The sequence below is a fragment of the Netta rufina genome, assembly GCF_964035555.1.
Source record: "Netta rufina genome assembly, chromosome: Z".
In the NCBI taxonomy this organism is placed as follows: domain Eukaryota; kingdom Metazoa; phylum Chordata; class Aves; order Anseriformes; family Anatidae; genus Netta; species Netta rufina.
In genome coordinates, this window is record NC_140126.1 from 61,121,399 (window position 1) to 61,134,752 (window position 13,354).

Sequence of the window (13,354 nt, forward strand, 5' to 3'; positions counted from 1 at the left end):
CTCCAGGTGAGCCTTATGAGGGCAGAGTAGAGGGGGACAATCCCCTCCCTTGATCTGCTGGCCATTCTGTTGCAGGATGCAGTTGGCCTTCTGGGCTGCAAGCACACACTTCTGGCTCATACCAAACCTTTGGTTCACCAAAGGGCTTTACTACTTAGTCTCCAAGACATATAGTTTACCTCTAAGACCAGAACTGCAGCTGGTATTGTTGAAAACTGGGGACTGCCATGATGAAAGTGTTCTGAGAGACTGAGACTGCAGGTAAATTACAAGACTTTGAACATGCACTTCTTTTTGCTCAGCTACTTGACAATTTACCTGTCAACAATATTAACTCAAGTATTTCTCACGTATCAGGCCTTACTTACTTACAGTCCTACACTATACTGTTCCTTCTGATAGTCACAATACGGAGTGGTTCTTAGTTTCCATATCAAGATACAGGCTTGAGACCTGTCCAGCAACAGTGCACCAGTGTTATCACACTCTGTTATGCTGGAATTGGTGTCCATGTATACTGTTTGTGTGGAGCAAAACCATTTTGATTCAAAGATTCTGACCTTTTTAAAGGTTGGACCAGCTTGTCAGTACTGGTCAGTTCTTGCCCTCTGTGTGGTTTGTACCAGTTTGCAAGCTGGGTACCTGACTGTAGATTGGATCATCTGATGCCTTCAATACTGTTGCAGACTGCTATCTTCGTCTTACTGTTTTTGAACAACCTGCCAAAGAGGCAGGTAATGCAAGATATTTCATTTTTTACCTAAAATCAGGTAGTCCTGTACTGTACCTGTGTGCCAAGCAAACAGACTGTGTTCTGTTTCTCCTTTAAATCAAGCAGGTTTAAGATGGATGCAAGGCAAATAGGATGTGTTTCTCATACAGGTCTGTCATTTGGTTTTTAGATAAATGCAAAGGCCTTCCAATTTCTAATATCAACAGAAGCTCTTTCTGTTTAAAGCATGTACTCTAAATAAGTAACTAATTTTCCTTAGGTCATCAGTGTCACAAGCACAGAAAGTTTGATGATAAGGAACAGAGGACTATGAGGACAGCCTATTTCAGTTAACAGACCTGCTATTAAAGCAAATAATTTTTTAGGTCCAGAACTGAAGTATTTCCTTCTGTTTTAAAAGGATCATGTGCAGAATCCTTTTCAACTTTTTCTCTGTACTGGAGGAGTACACAATTTCAGTTTCATCAGACTCTTTGGCTTATTTTAAGCACATCTAACTGTAAGCACGTGTTACATTATGTGCTTACACATATAACACTAGCACATATAACATTAAGTACATATAACTGTAAAACTTATACTGGCAAGGAGGCAGCAGTTCTTTGACATTATGTAGTAACCTCTATATAATTTTGATGTTTAGTGATGTTTTCTTATTATTTTGCTGCACTCTTTCCTAAACTAAAAAATATTCAACATTATTATCATGAATGTGAAAGAAGAGGAACTGATTCCTCTAGTTCCTCCTGAAGGAGGTCATCTTGCTTCAGCATCATTTTACAGGAGAACGGATATTTAAAGTAAACCATTCTGCTCAAGACTAGCCATTTACATCTGTACTTGTAAGACAATTACAGGGAGCCTGAAGACAAGTCCCATGTACATTTATTTACTTGAGCATGACTTAAGGCTGCAGCATGTCTCAGCTTCCCATTCATTTGGTTTCTTTTCTCTTTTGGGATTTGTGTGAGTAACATGGGGAGGAATATTTGTCCATTTTGGGAGGGAAAGTGGAAGGTTTTTTTTGGAGCTTGACTGAAGTAGTGGCTCTGATTATGCTGCTGAACTTCTTACTAATTCTAACTGCATGAGAAGTGCTAATGTGCTCACAGTCTACTATATTAATACATCCTAAAAATTAGAATGTTCAGTTAAGAATTATAGTTAATCTTTCATAGTTTTAAGAGATTTTCAGTCTAGTATTTTTAACAAGTTAATTAATTAATATGCGGTATTTCCATTATTACTTTTTGCTTTGTTTAGTTGAGTGTTTTCATGAATTTTATTGAAGAAAATATCCAGTGGTATATAAGATCAGGTTAAGGTAAATCACCAGGTACTATTCTCATAAAATAAATTATCTTTTACTTATTAATATATTAAGACTGAATTCAGTTAAAAAAAAAAAAAAAAAAGATGCTGACATAAAAGCCTTTTAAAAAATAAATATAAAAAGAAACCCTTGTGTTCTCAGTGTTTTGTCACTACTGTTTCTTTTCATATTCTTCCATTTTTAAACTAAAATAAAAAGTAGGTTATTGTTATTATTATTTTTTTCTTTTTTTTTCTTTTTCCTTTTTTTTTTTTTCTTTTTTTTTTCTTTGTTTAAACAGAATATACAGCAAGACAGACATTTTCTTTTTTGGGGAAGTTGTACCTTCCTTCCTTCAGACGATTCATTGCTTCATTATTGATTCATTAACATATTGCTAATATGCTTAATTGCAGGAGGGCAGCAGGGCAGGAGACAAACACGAGCAAGGGCATGTCTTGCCTTGGCAGGTGGTATTGCCTGGCTGCTGTACCAGCAGGTGGAGGCAGTGGCCGGATTCATGGCGAGGGGTTCCTTGGTTAGCAGGAGCAGTGTGGGCTGGCAAAAAAAGCCAGCCTCATCACAGAGTCCTATGAGAGGACAGCTGGAGTCATTGGTCAGAGGATGCAGCTTTTTGCTAATTATTGTGTTAAGCACAGACATTGTGCTTAACACAATAATTTAGAAATAATTTAGAAACATTGTGTTTCTAAAGGCCGGATTTTTTTCTTGCTGATAACTCTGGCACTAACTTTATTGGCACACAGATTTGAGTAACAGTTGAACTGAGTTTTCACAAATCCTAACTACATTAGATATTTCACTAAGAGGTGTTTTCAGTCTCTGTGTCGTTTTAAAATCATATTATTATGACTTTTTTTTTTTCTTTCACACTTTGTAAGTGTGAAAGTGTTAAATACATGAGAAGTCCTGCTTTTGTCTTTTTAGTTTCTCTAAAAAGGACTTATTCACCTGTGGTTAATAATTATTTTTTCTCACACTACATTTAGATTTGTTTTTTGTAGTTACTTCATACCAGACACACCAGTTTCTAAGACTATTGAATTATTTTCTACATTTTTTCAACGTGCATCCTCCTTGCCAAAATGGTTATCGAGAAACTGCTTCCTTCTACTCAAATAAATAAATATATTTATATATATTATGCTATATATTACAAATGCACATATACACATATTTGATCTAAAATATAAATAGTAATAAATTAAAACTTTTCCTATAGTAATTTAACTTGGTTATATTCTGCATTCTTTATCTTTATATTAGATGCTTAATTATTGCTGCTTAATTGGAAAAAAAAAGCCTGTAAGATTTTCTTTTTATTATTATTTTGAAATACGATAATAACTTTAATTTTGATCTTTCCATTAAATATTATCACCAAGTGTGAGAAAACATACTAGTATTAAGATTTTTAGTATACAGTAAATTAATTTTGGTTCAAGTATATTTACAAGAATTACCATTTAAATATTATATTTATGTAAAAGGACTGAAGAAACATTTGCTGAGCATTAGGGGTCAAGAAATTACTGAAATGCCAGGAAATAACTGACTGATGATCTGGCATAGAAAGCTTTCATGCTGAGTAGCAAAAAATGAAAATAAAAGTACCTTGATTAAAGACGGGAAGGGAAGGGAAGGGAAGGGAAGGGAAGGGAAGGGAAGGGAAGGGAAGGGAAGGGAAGGGAAGGGAAGGGAAGGGAAGGGAAGGGAAGGGAAGGGAAGGGAAGGGAAGGGAAGGGAAGGGAAGGGAAGGGAAGGGAAGGGAAGGGAAGGGAAGGGAAGGGAAGGGAAGGGAAGGGAAGGGAAGGGAAGGGAAGGGAAGGGAAGGGAAGGGAAGGGAAGGGAAGGGAAGGGAAGGGAAGGGAAGGGAAGGGAAGGGAAGGAGAAAAGCCTTATCTAGAATAGAAATGTATTTTTCCAAGTATGAATAACATTTTTTTCTCATGCTTCTAATATTCATCATTTGTAAGATTAGGTTTTAATAATATTATTAATTTTCACCTGGTTTTCTTTGTCCATATATGTCATAAGCTTTACTTTTGGAATAGCAGTACACAAAATATTATTTGTTGAAACTTAATTTTCTTTTTAAAAATACATTATTTGAGAGATTTAAGATGAATTTAAAATTATTATGGAGAGCAGAAAGTCTCATTTTTTATTGTTCTAGTTTTCCATATATACAAAGAACCCTATAAACATCTCTATTTGATTTATCTTTACTGTGGTGTGATACATTGATCAATTTCAGTAACTATGAGCCTTCTGGTGGTATTGAAAACTAGCAGTTACAGCAATAACATTCACATCCAGTATTTGGATTATTCTTGATTAACAGTTATTATTCTTGATTACCTCCTCACTGAACTCTTTCGAAATGCTATCTTTCCTGCTAGATCTAGTATATTTCCATCAATATAGCCACTGCATTTTTGATTTTCTGGCAAGGTTAATAAAGGTTAGATAATAAAAATAAGCTTAAGAGTAGGTTGATCGTGTACTATTTTATTTTATTTTATTTTATTTTATTTTATTTTATTTTATTTTATTTTATTTTATTTTATTTTATTTTATTTTATTATTTTTTTGAGAGTTGAACGTGTCAGTAAAATCTGTCTTTCTGAATGGAATCATGGATTTGTTAAATTTATAATCCTTTGAGAGCTTACAAGATCTTTGACTTATAGCAACAGAATCCTGTTCGTTGAAATTGCACAGTCAGTTAGAAACTGCTTTATCATCATGTCTGCCTAGAAAAGGTCTATCAGCCTTTCTTCTTTCAGTCTGTTGAAAGAATCTTTCAGTAGAGCACATAATCTTTGTTTCTTCTCTGGGTCTTTGGAGAGTCAAACTTTCATATTCTGCCAATGTAGAGAAAAACAAAACAAAACAAAATAAAAGAAAAAAAAAACAGGAAATGCCTAACATTGCATAAATTCTACATTGACATTTATTTTTTAACTTATATGATAATCAACATATAAATGAGAAAAAAGGTAGTAAAACATATTTATATGACCTCTTTCTATAAAGAAAGAAAAAGAAGAGTAATTAAAACTGTTATTAGTCTAGATATTCACATGCTGTTGGCTGTGGCTGCACAGATAGCTGTGTAATCATATATATGCATATATATTTAAACATTAGAAACTTTGTGTTTTGAAGACACACAAAAGTTAAAAATTCCCAAATATAAACATTATATTATTAGTGGGCTGCAAATCGCTACTAATTGCTCATGCAAATTATGTTCTATATCTATTTTCTTTGTTAACATTAAAATATATTTTTTTCTGTTACATATTCAGTGTAGTAGTAAACTTTATTTATTTTTTTTTAAATTTATTTGTAAGAAGTACTGATATGTTAACATTTTCCAGCTCTCATTAAATTTTAATGTATTTGCTTTTATATTTTAAAATTATACAGGTATCATCCAAAGCTTCACAACATGGCAAAGTTGGCAGAAATGAAGGAACAATTTTAACATCCATTTTAGAAATAAGGGTTTATCTTTAACTTTTCCTGGATGGAAAAGCAGTTATAATAAAATGAAAGGTGTGAAAGGTAAAATGACTATCACATAAGGTATTTTTTGACTCTGAATAAACTTTTCCTGCCTACCACTCTTGTGAGATCAATTCAGTAACAGGTCCAACTCCACAGCTTTTAAGGAATGAAGCAAATGCATTAAAACACAGTTTTCAAAATGTCACCAGTTTCAAAGTGTGTAAGGATTAATGAAAGATAACATCAGTTGCATAAATTCTTACATGCTTTTGACACTTAAGATGACAAGGACAAAAGGAGGTGGTACCATATTTATTATTTCCTTTATAAGCAGATCATGTTGACAACGAAATGGAAATCTTCCTTGGGAGAGGTTTTTAAATAATGTATTGTTTTTATTTGTTTGTTTGCTTTTTGGTTTGTTTGCTTTTCAGGTGCTTAGCTTTAGCTTTTTCCTTTGCTCTGTCTGTGAGTGTGACTTGAGATTTAAAGTGTTTTAAGAAGGGACTTGGATAAAGTTTGTTGCTATGGAATAATGGCTCTTCCCACCTGCTTTTGGTGTGCAAAATGTATACATGGCCAAGCAGAAATACCTCTGCAACCTTTACTAGGAGAATATATATGTTCAGTCATTGCATGAATCACCCCCCAGGATTAAGGGTCATAGAAATCAGTTCTTAATTTCTTATTTAAGAAATATTCCCTATAACTCCATATAACTATTTTATAAACAGAAGTAATTCTTAAATTCTGCCTTTCCTACATTTGTCCTAGGAAAGGGAGGAAATAATTAACTCAGGTTGGAAATGAAGAAGTATGATCATCTTTGTGTCTAAAATTGAACTCTAGTGTTAGTTTATCTCTTCTTTTAGAAGTAGATTTTGTCTCTTTGATTAACTGATGCTCATTGATTCAAAGAGTAATTTTCAACAACCTTCTGTGTTTTAGCTATTGAAATATTGCTTCTTGTAATTGTGACCTCTCTTTGTGGTGTTGAAAAGTGCCAGAGAAGTTCCCTGAGAAGGAAATAATAGTAACAATAATTTATCAATTTATTTATTTACTTATTTACTTATTTACTTATTTTCAGTATTCTCTACTTTCTCCCAGCTATTATTTTTGAAAAAGAAGCAGAAGTCTTATAGTTCTTGCTATTTTTAGAAATTAGATTGTAGCTCTGAAAATCCTTGTAATTCAGGACTTGATACTTACAAGCTGTTTCTCTAAAACATTTTCCAATAATACTTCAGTAAAAACCTTGAGGTCATTCTCTACTCTTGTAGACTTCTTGTTGTTGACATCACCACTTGATACTGTCACCATATTACTCGTCCCCTCTTTCTCCTATTACTTCAGTGCTTAGTCTACTTTGTGCTCTTTAATGACTCCTTTTCCTTTTCTTTGATAATATTTATGAAGATTTAGATTTCCATTTTTCATGTTGAGAGAAATAAAATTCATCACATTTTTGCAATCTGTCTTGTTTGGTCAGAAGTGAGTAACATAATGGAGTACATAAGTGCTGCGAATAAAAATCATAAGAGTATCTTGTGGCCACTTTAATTTTATATGAACTGGGGGGGGGGGCGGGGAGGCAGCTTTTTTTAGAGCCAGCCTTGGATGGAATCAAATTTAAAACATAACTGCTATATTTTTTTTTGTCTAACTAATGTTTACAGTATAGTAACTTGATCAGTTATTTTCTATGCTTTACTATGGCCAGGATCTTTCGAAGACTAGGGCAAAACAGTTACCTCACATAACTTGCCAGAACTTTCTAGTTACACAAATATACAGCTGTGAAAGAATACTTTTGAATAGTTTTATTCTTTTCTGGATGAAACACAAATAAAAACATGTAGCTTCATTATCAGCATTTCATAAGAACAACAGAATATTAGTTTGAAGTCAGTTAAAAATCAATGATAACTTGGTGAAGTGACTGTTCAGAAAAATGCTGTCTAATTCACATTCTGCTTATTTATAGAGATAACATTTTACATCAAATGATGATTTATCAAAATGGTAAAATGACTATCTCCCATTGCAAACACAAAACCATATGACAAATGTTATCCCTTAAGATCTGGGAAGAACACTTGTAAGAAACACTCTTCACTAGTACTTGTTATTTCTTGGCTGTGGGATATTTCCAGTATATATATTGCATATTTGATATTGCATAACAAATCCATAATATATATTTTTTCTTCCTAATTATGTCTCTCTCTTTTTTTTTTTTTTTTTTATTTCTCTTCTCCAGATGGCCAGTAAATAAGATGTTTGTGTTGGAAGAATGAAAAAGAAAACAGAGCTAGTTCTGAATTATTCAATTTTTATGCACAGTATTAATTCCCACTTTGTTACCATTTTACAGATGAATTTAAGCACACGAGAAGTGATTGGAAAATAGTGGCATAGTTATTTTTGTGTGTTTTTTGTACGCGTGTTTTGTTTGTTTGTTTGTTTGTTTCTCAGTGAATTATTCCCTTTAACGGGTGTTTTCCCTCTGTTCCATGTTTCATTTCTATTTCAATATCATCACTTCGCACTCTATGCAAAGTGATCATAAGGCCTTTTACAAGTAACTGGCAAATACTGTACACAGAAGTATGGAAGAAATAGTTACAAATGTGCAGTTTGTACTGTTGATTTTACAGTAATGTAGTTGTATAAAACCAACCAACCAACCAAACAAACAAAAAACAGAGGATTCAACTCAGGTCTTACTGACTAGAACACAAAAGACATACCATTCATGAAAGAGCCCTTGATAGTGCATGGTTGTGATAGGCTCTCACTATTATGGATGCAGAGAACTGAAATAAGGCTCAAGTCAGAAGAACTGAGGTCAGTACCAAAGTTAGCCAAGCCCCAAACCAGGGGAACAGGGTAAGTGGCAATTAGACATCTATTTTTTTGTGCTTTTGAAAGTAGCTTATGTTCACAAAATTATTTCAGTTAATTCAGTCCAGAACCTTTTAAGAATTAAGAATTAGGAGAAAATAAGTGGCAGAATTTCTTCTTTGTGCATTATTGCACAGTTCAAACAGAGTAGAATTGTGGTAATAATGTTTTACAGTAGTGTTTCTTAAATTATGCTGGGCAGAAGACCTAACTGGAGATTGATCCAACCATGCATCAATCAAACTATGTAGTCTTCCAATTTTTAATGCATAGAGATATATTTCAGTAGAATTTCGCTATTTAAATTTCATTCAAGCTTACTTTATATTGTTCCTATTTTTGCGTCTAGACTTGGTTGTTTGTTTTCCTTCCTTCCTTCCTTCCTTCCTTCCTTCCTTCCTTCCTTCCTTCCTTCCTTCCTTCCTTCCTTCCTTCCTTCCTTCCTTCCTTCCTTCCTTCCTTCCTTCCTTCCTCCTTTCCCCTCTCTCTCTCTCTCTCTCTCTTTCTTTCTTTCATGGAAAAAGATCTAATCTCAATGATTATTTCGGCTACTCTAAAACCTATTTTTGAAGCTAACACGAAGATTCAACACAAGTTTATATAGTATTTAGCAGTCTAAGATGTTATTTTCAGCTTTTTACTACTTAGCTAATATATATATATATATATATATAGCTAATATATTTCCACCCTTGTGCAGAAGATTTCCACAGAAATTGTTTGTCAAATTTGAGTGAAGGTATTAGCCAAAAATGTATAACTATTCGCAGTTATGTGTCATCATGCCTGCATGCAAGATAAGCAATGTGGAATTTCATGGATAAGCTACTTTGTCTAGCCATTCTTCTAAAATCATTTTGCATAGAAAACTGCACTGTTTGATACTGCTACTTTTTGCCTAGTATACTGCAAAGTTACTTTAGTTTCTGGATCTTTGAAGGATACCAATTAGTTTTAGTAATAAATGCAAGATAACATTAATTCTTCACTGCTCTGTTTGTGGATAACAGAAGATATGAAAAAGTAAAGATCTGTCAGGAAATCTTTGAGATATAAAATTTTAAGTGAACTGCATTGCCTCATAAGTGATTTACATATTTATTCATGTTATTAAAGAATTGGGAGAAGCTAATATTGTCAAAACAAATGGTAACATAAGCTTTGATTAATGCAACCTAAAACATGCTGGGTGCCATCCTCAAATGCCACCTGTTCAGCGCTCCTGTGGTACACAAAGTGGTATTGTTCTGACACTAGGGCATTGGAATCTATTGTATACTGGAACAAATACACCAAAAGATTATACAAATCCACATCAAATTTCTGTGCATGCTATCAATAAGAAGAAACTGATGGTGGTATTCAAGAAGGTGGCTAATGTTTATGGCTCTCTAAATAAAATGAGTTCAAAAACCTATCGTTAATAAATGGAATTTTACATTTTATATTCTTGAGGTCATCTATATCTGTGTCACAGTAATAATAGTAATAATAACTATTATGATGATGATGTTATTAATAATTTAAATTGTGTCACTATTATCTTTACACACATCTATTCATGTGTTTTCCTGTTTTCTGTATCCGTTTATCCAAAACTGTCATGGAATTAAAGAAATTGATTTAAAAAAAAAAAAAAAAAGTGTTCATAGATGAAGAAATTAATTAGAATGATAAGAATGGCAAATACTGGCCTGTTGGGAGAAACAAAGATGGAAGAAAGATGGGGAGACAGCAGTACTTTGGTGTCATGTAACCATGATACACAATAAATAAAGCTGCAAGTTCAAATATTGCAACTATTAAATACCAATGTGTGGTGGTTCTGCTCAAGTGGGCAGCTGAGCTCCACCACAACCGCTCTCGCACTCCCCCTCCTCAAAGAGGAACGGGGAGAAAATACGATGAAAAGGGCTCAAAGGTTAAGATAAGGACAAGGAGATCATGCAGTAATTATTGTAACGGGCAAAACAGACTCGGCATAGGGAGACAGTAAGATTTATTGCTTATTACTAACAAGCTAGAGAAGTGAGAAACAAAGGAAAGAAACCAAAAGCACCTTCCTCCCCTATCCACCTTCTTCCACCTCCTCCCCCAGAGCGGCACAGGGGAACGGGGGAATGGGGGTTATGGTCAGTCTACAGCGCTTCTTTGCCACTCCTTCTCGGACACTCTCATCCCCTGTGCTGTGGGGTCCCTCCCACAGGATGCAGTCCTTGATGAACTGATCCAGTGTGGACTTCCCACAGGCAGCAGCTCTTCCAGAACTGCTCCAGATATGGGTCTGTACCACGGGGTCCATCCCTCAGGAGAAAACTGCTCCAACCTGGGTCCCTCATGGGCAGCAGCTCCTGCCAGGTCACCTGCTCCTGCGTGGTCTCCTCTCCACGGGCTACAGGTCCGGCCCAGAATCTGCTCCGGCAGGGGTCTTCCACAGGCGGCAGCTTCCGTCAGTGCAGGGCCACCTGTTCCACCATGGTCTCCTCCACAGGCTGCAGTGTGGAACCCTGCTCCACCGTGATACTCCATGGGCTTCAGGGAGACATCCTGCTCCACCACGGTCCTTAACACAGGCCAAAGGGGACTTCTGCTCCAGTGCCTGGAGCACCTCTCCCCCTCCTTCTTCACTGACCTTGGTACCTGCAAGACTGTTCCTCACTTCCTCACTCTCCCAGCTGCTGTGTGGCACAACGTTTTTTCTTTGTCTTAAATATGCTCTCACAGAGGCACAAAACAACATCACTTATTGGCTCAGCTCTGGTCAGCAGTAAGGCCCTTACCAAACATGGGGCAGCTTCTAGATCCTTCTCACAGAACCTCACCTCTATGACCCCCTGCTACCAAAACCTTGCCACTTAAACCCACTACAGTATGAAGCCTAGAGCAGCCATGAAATGCAGAGGAGACATTTAGACATACAGTGTTCAAAGGTAACTTGATGCTTCTGTTTTTCTCCTGCCCAGCATATTATTCTGCCTCCCAAATCTGTCTTCTTCATGCTCATTTATAATAAGCACAAGAGAGAAAAAAAAAATGTTTTGGGGGATACTATATTGGGTCTTTGGTGTAAATTAAATTTCTCAATAATTAAATCTTATCCAGCTACTGACTCTTGATTAAATTCTGCCCAGGATATAATTTACTCACTATTCTTCCCCTATTCTTGGTAGAGCAGTAAATTACACAGGTCTTTTCCAGCCAGCTTCATATTTAATTCTAGTTTACTTATACTAGCTATTCTGTTGGGCAGATGTTGAATGGATCAAAGATTTCAGACCTTTTCTACCCTTATTAGCAAAGCAACAGTGATTTTACAGTAATAGAAATAACTTCTATTATAACTGTAGACGAAATAACTCTTATTAATCTGTATTGAATCCTAGCATAGGAAGCCATACAAGATATATATGAAATCACCACTTGCTGCATAGCTGAAATTATTTCTGTGTGTTTGTAAATATACATTTACTGTTTAAATAGTTTAAATAATCTCACATTCTTATTTCTTATCCCATTCACATTCAAACTTTCACCAATGTCTAATAGATATTATCATAGTTAGCAGTAAATTATTCATTCAGTTTGTTTTTTACATAATAAGAATACATTACTTATGTCCTTCCTACTTACTACTGAATAAAATGAAACATTTATATTTCTTTTGTAAATTTAATGTGCAGTGTAAGACAAGCTATCTCCTAAATCATCTCTAGTATCTTATAATAAGGAGTCAATATTCAGCAGATGCTCCATTTTTCAGCTAAGGTGTTGAGTTACAAAGAGAATGAGTGATATAACCTCTACAAGAGAGCGTGTCAGTCTTAGTAGACATTCTCTTACTAGGAGAGACAGTTATCTGTTAGAAATTGTAAAGATGTATAATGCTCCTACCATGGAACAGTAAATTAGACACTTCATGCTTTTTTTTTGTTTGCTAAGAAAATGTTGAAAGTCATCATTATAAACCATATATCAGGAATACATCCAGGCCACATCCAATTAGATATTCATGTTTTTCTCTTACTTAGAGATTCAAAATAAGCAAAACTTTAACAAAACAGTCTTAGAGATATTGTTAAAAATAAGCAAAGGGAGTCAGGTTTTCAATTTTTCATCAAAGTAACAATTTACCTGCTTTTGTGTTTATTCTTACATTATCAACTGGCTTAGGCAAAATGGAGTTACATGTATTTTAGGTATTCTGAGGTAAGCAAATTGCCTTAGATCAGGATTTATCTGTATCACATATAAAACTCAGAAAACAATAATCTTTTTCACAGTTTTCTAAGAAATTCATTTCTGCTAACTTTTGCTGCTCTCACCTCATTAATGAACAATTCCAACTGAGAAAAGTTATTTTATGTGAGAAACTTATTAGCTCCCTGTAAGATGATGGGAAAGGAGATGGAAATGTATGTTTCCAATTTAATCATGGGAGGTCATTGCAGCTGCAGTTGTGGAATATGTTCAGCATTGTTTTCAGTATATATTACAAAGCCCCTGTAAAGTAACTGAAACAAGAAACTTGGCATATAAAACAAACAAATAAACAAGCAAAATAAATAAATGAATGAATGAATGAATGAATGAATGAATAAATAAAAGAGTGAGTAGTTTTATGATTACATGGTGTGCATATTTATACTCAAGTTAAAATATTTTTCCTGGAGGAAATGTTGAATAAACAGTATATGGTTAGATATATTACTTTTCAGCTAAGAGTTTGTCATGACTAATTAAAAAAAATAAATAAATCTCTGCTGTCTTTGAAATTATTTAAAATAGACCATATTCTCTAAATGTTTTTTGAATTCTCATATTTGGAAAAGAATAATTCACCAGCATGAAACAGAGTGACATTTCAA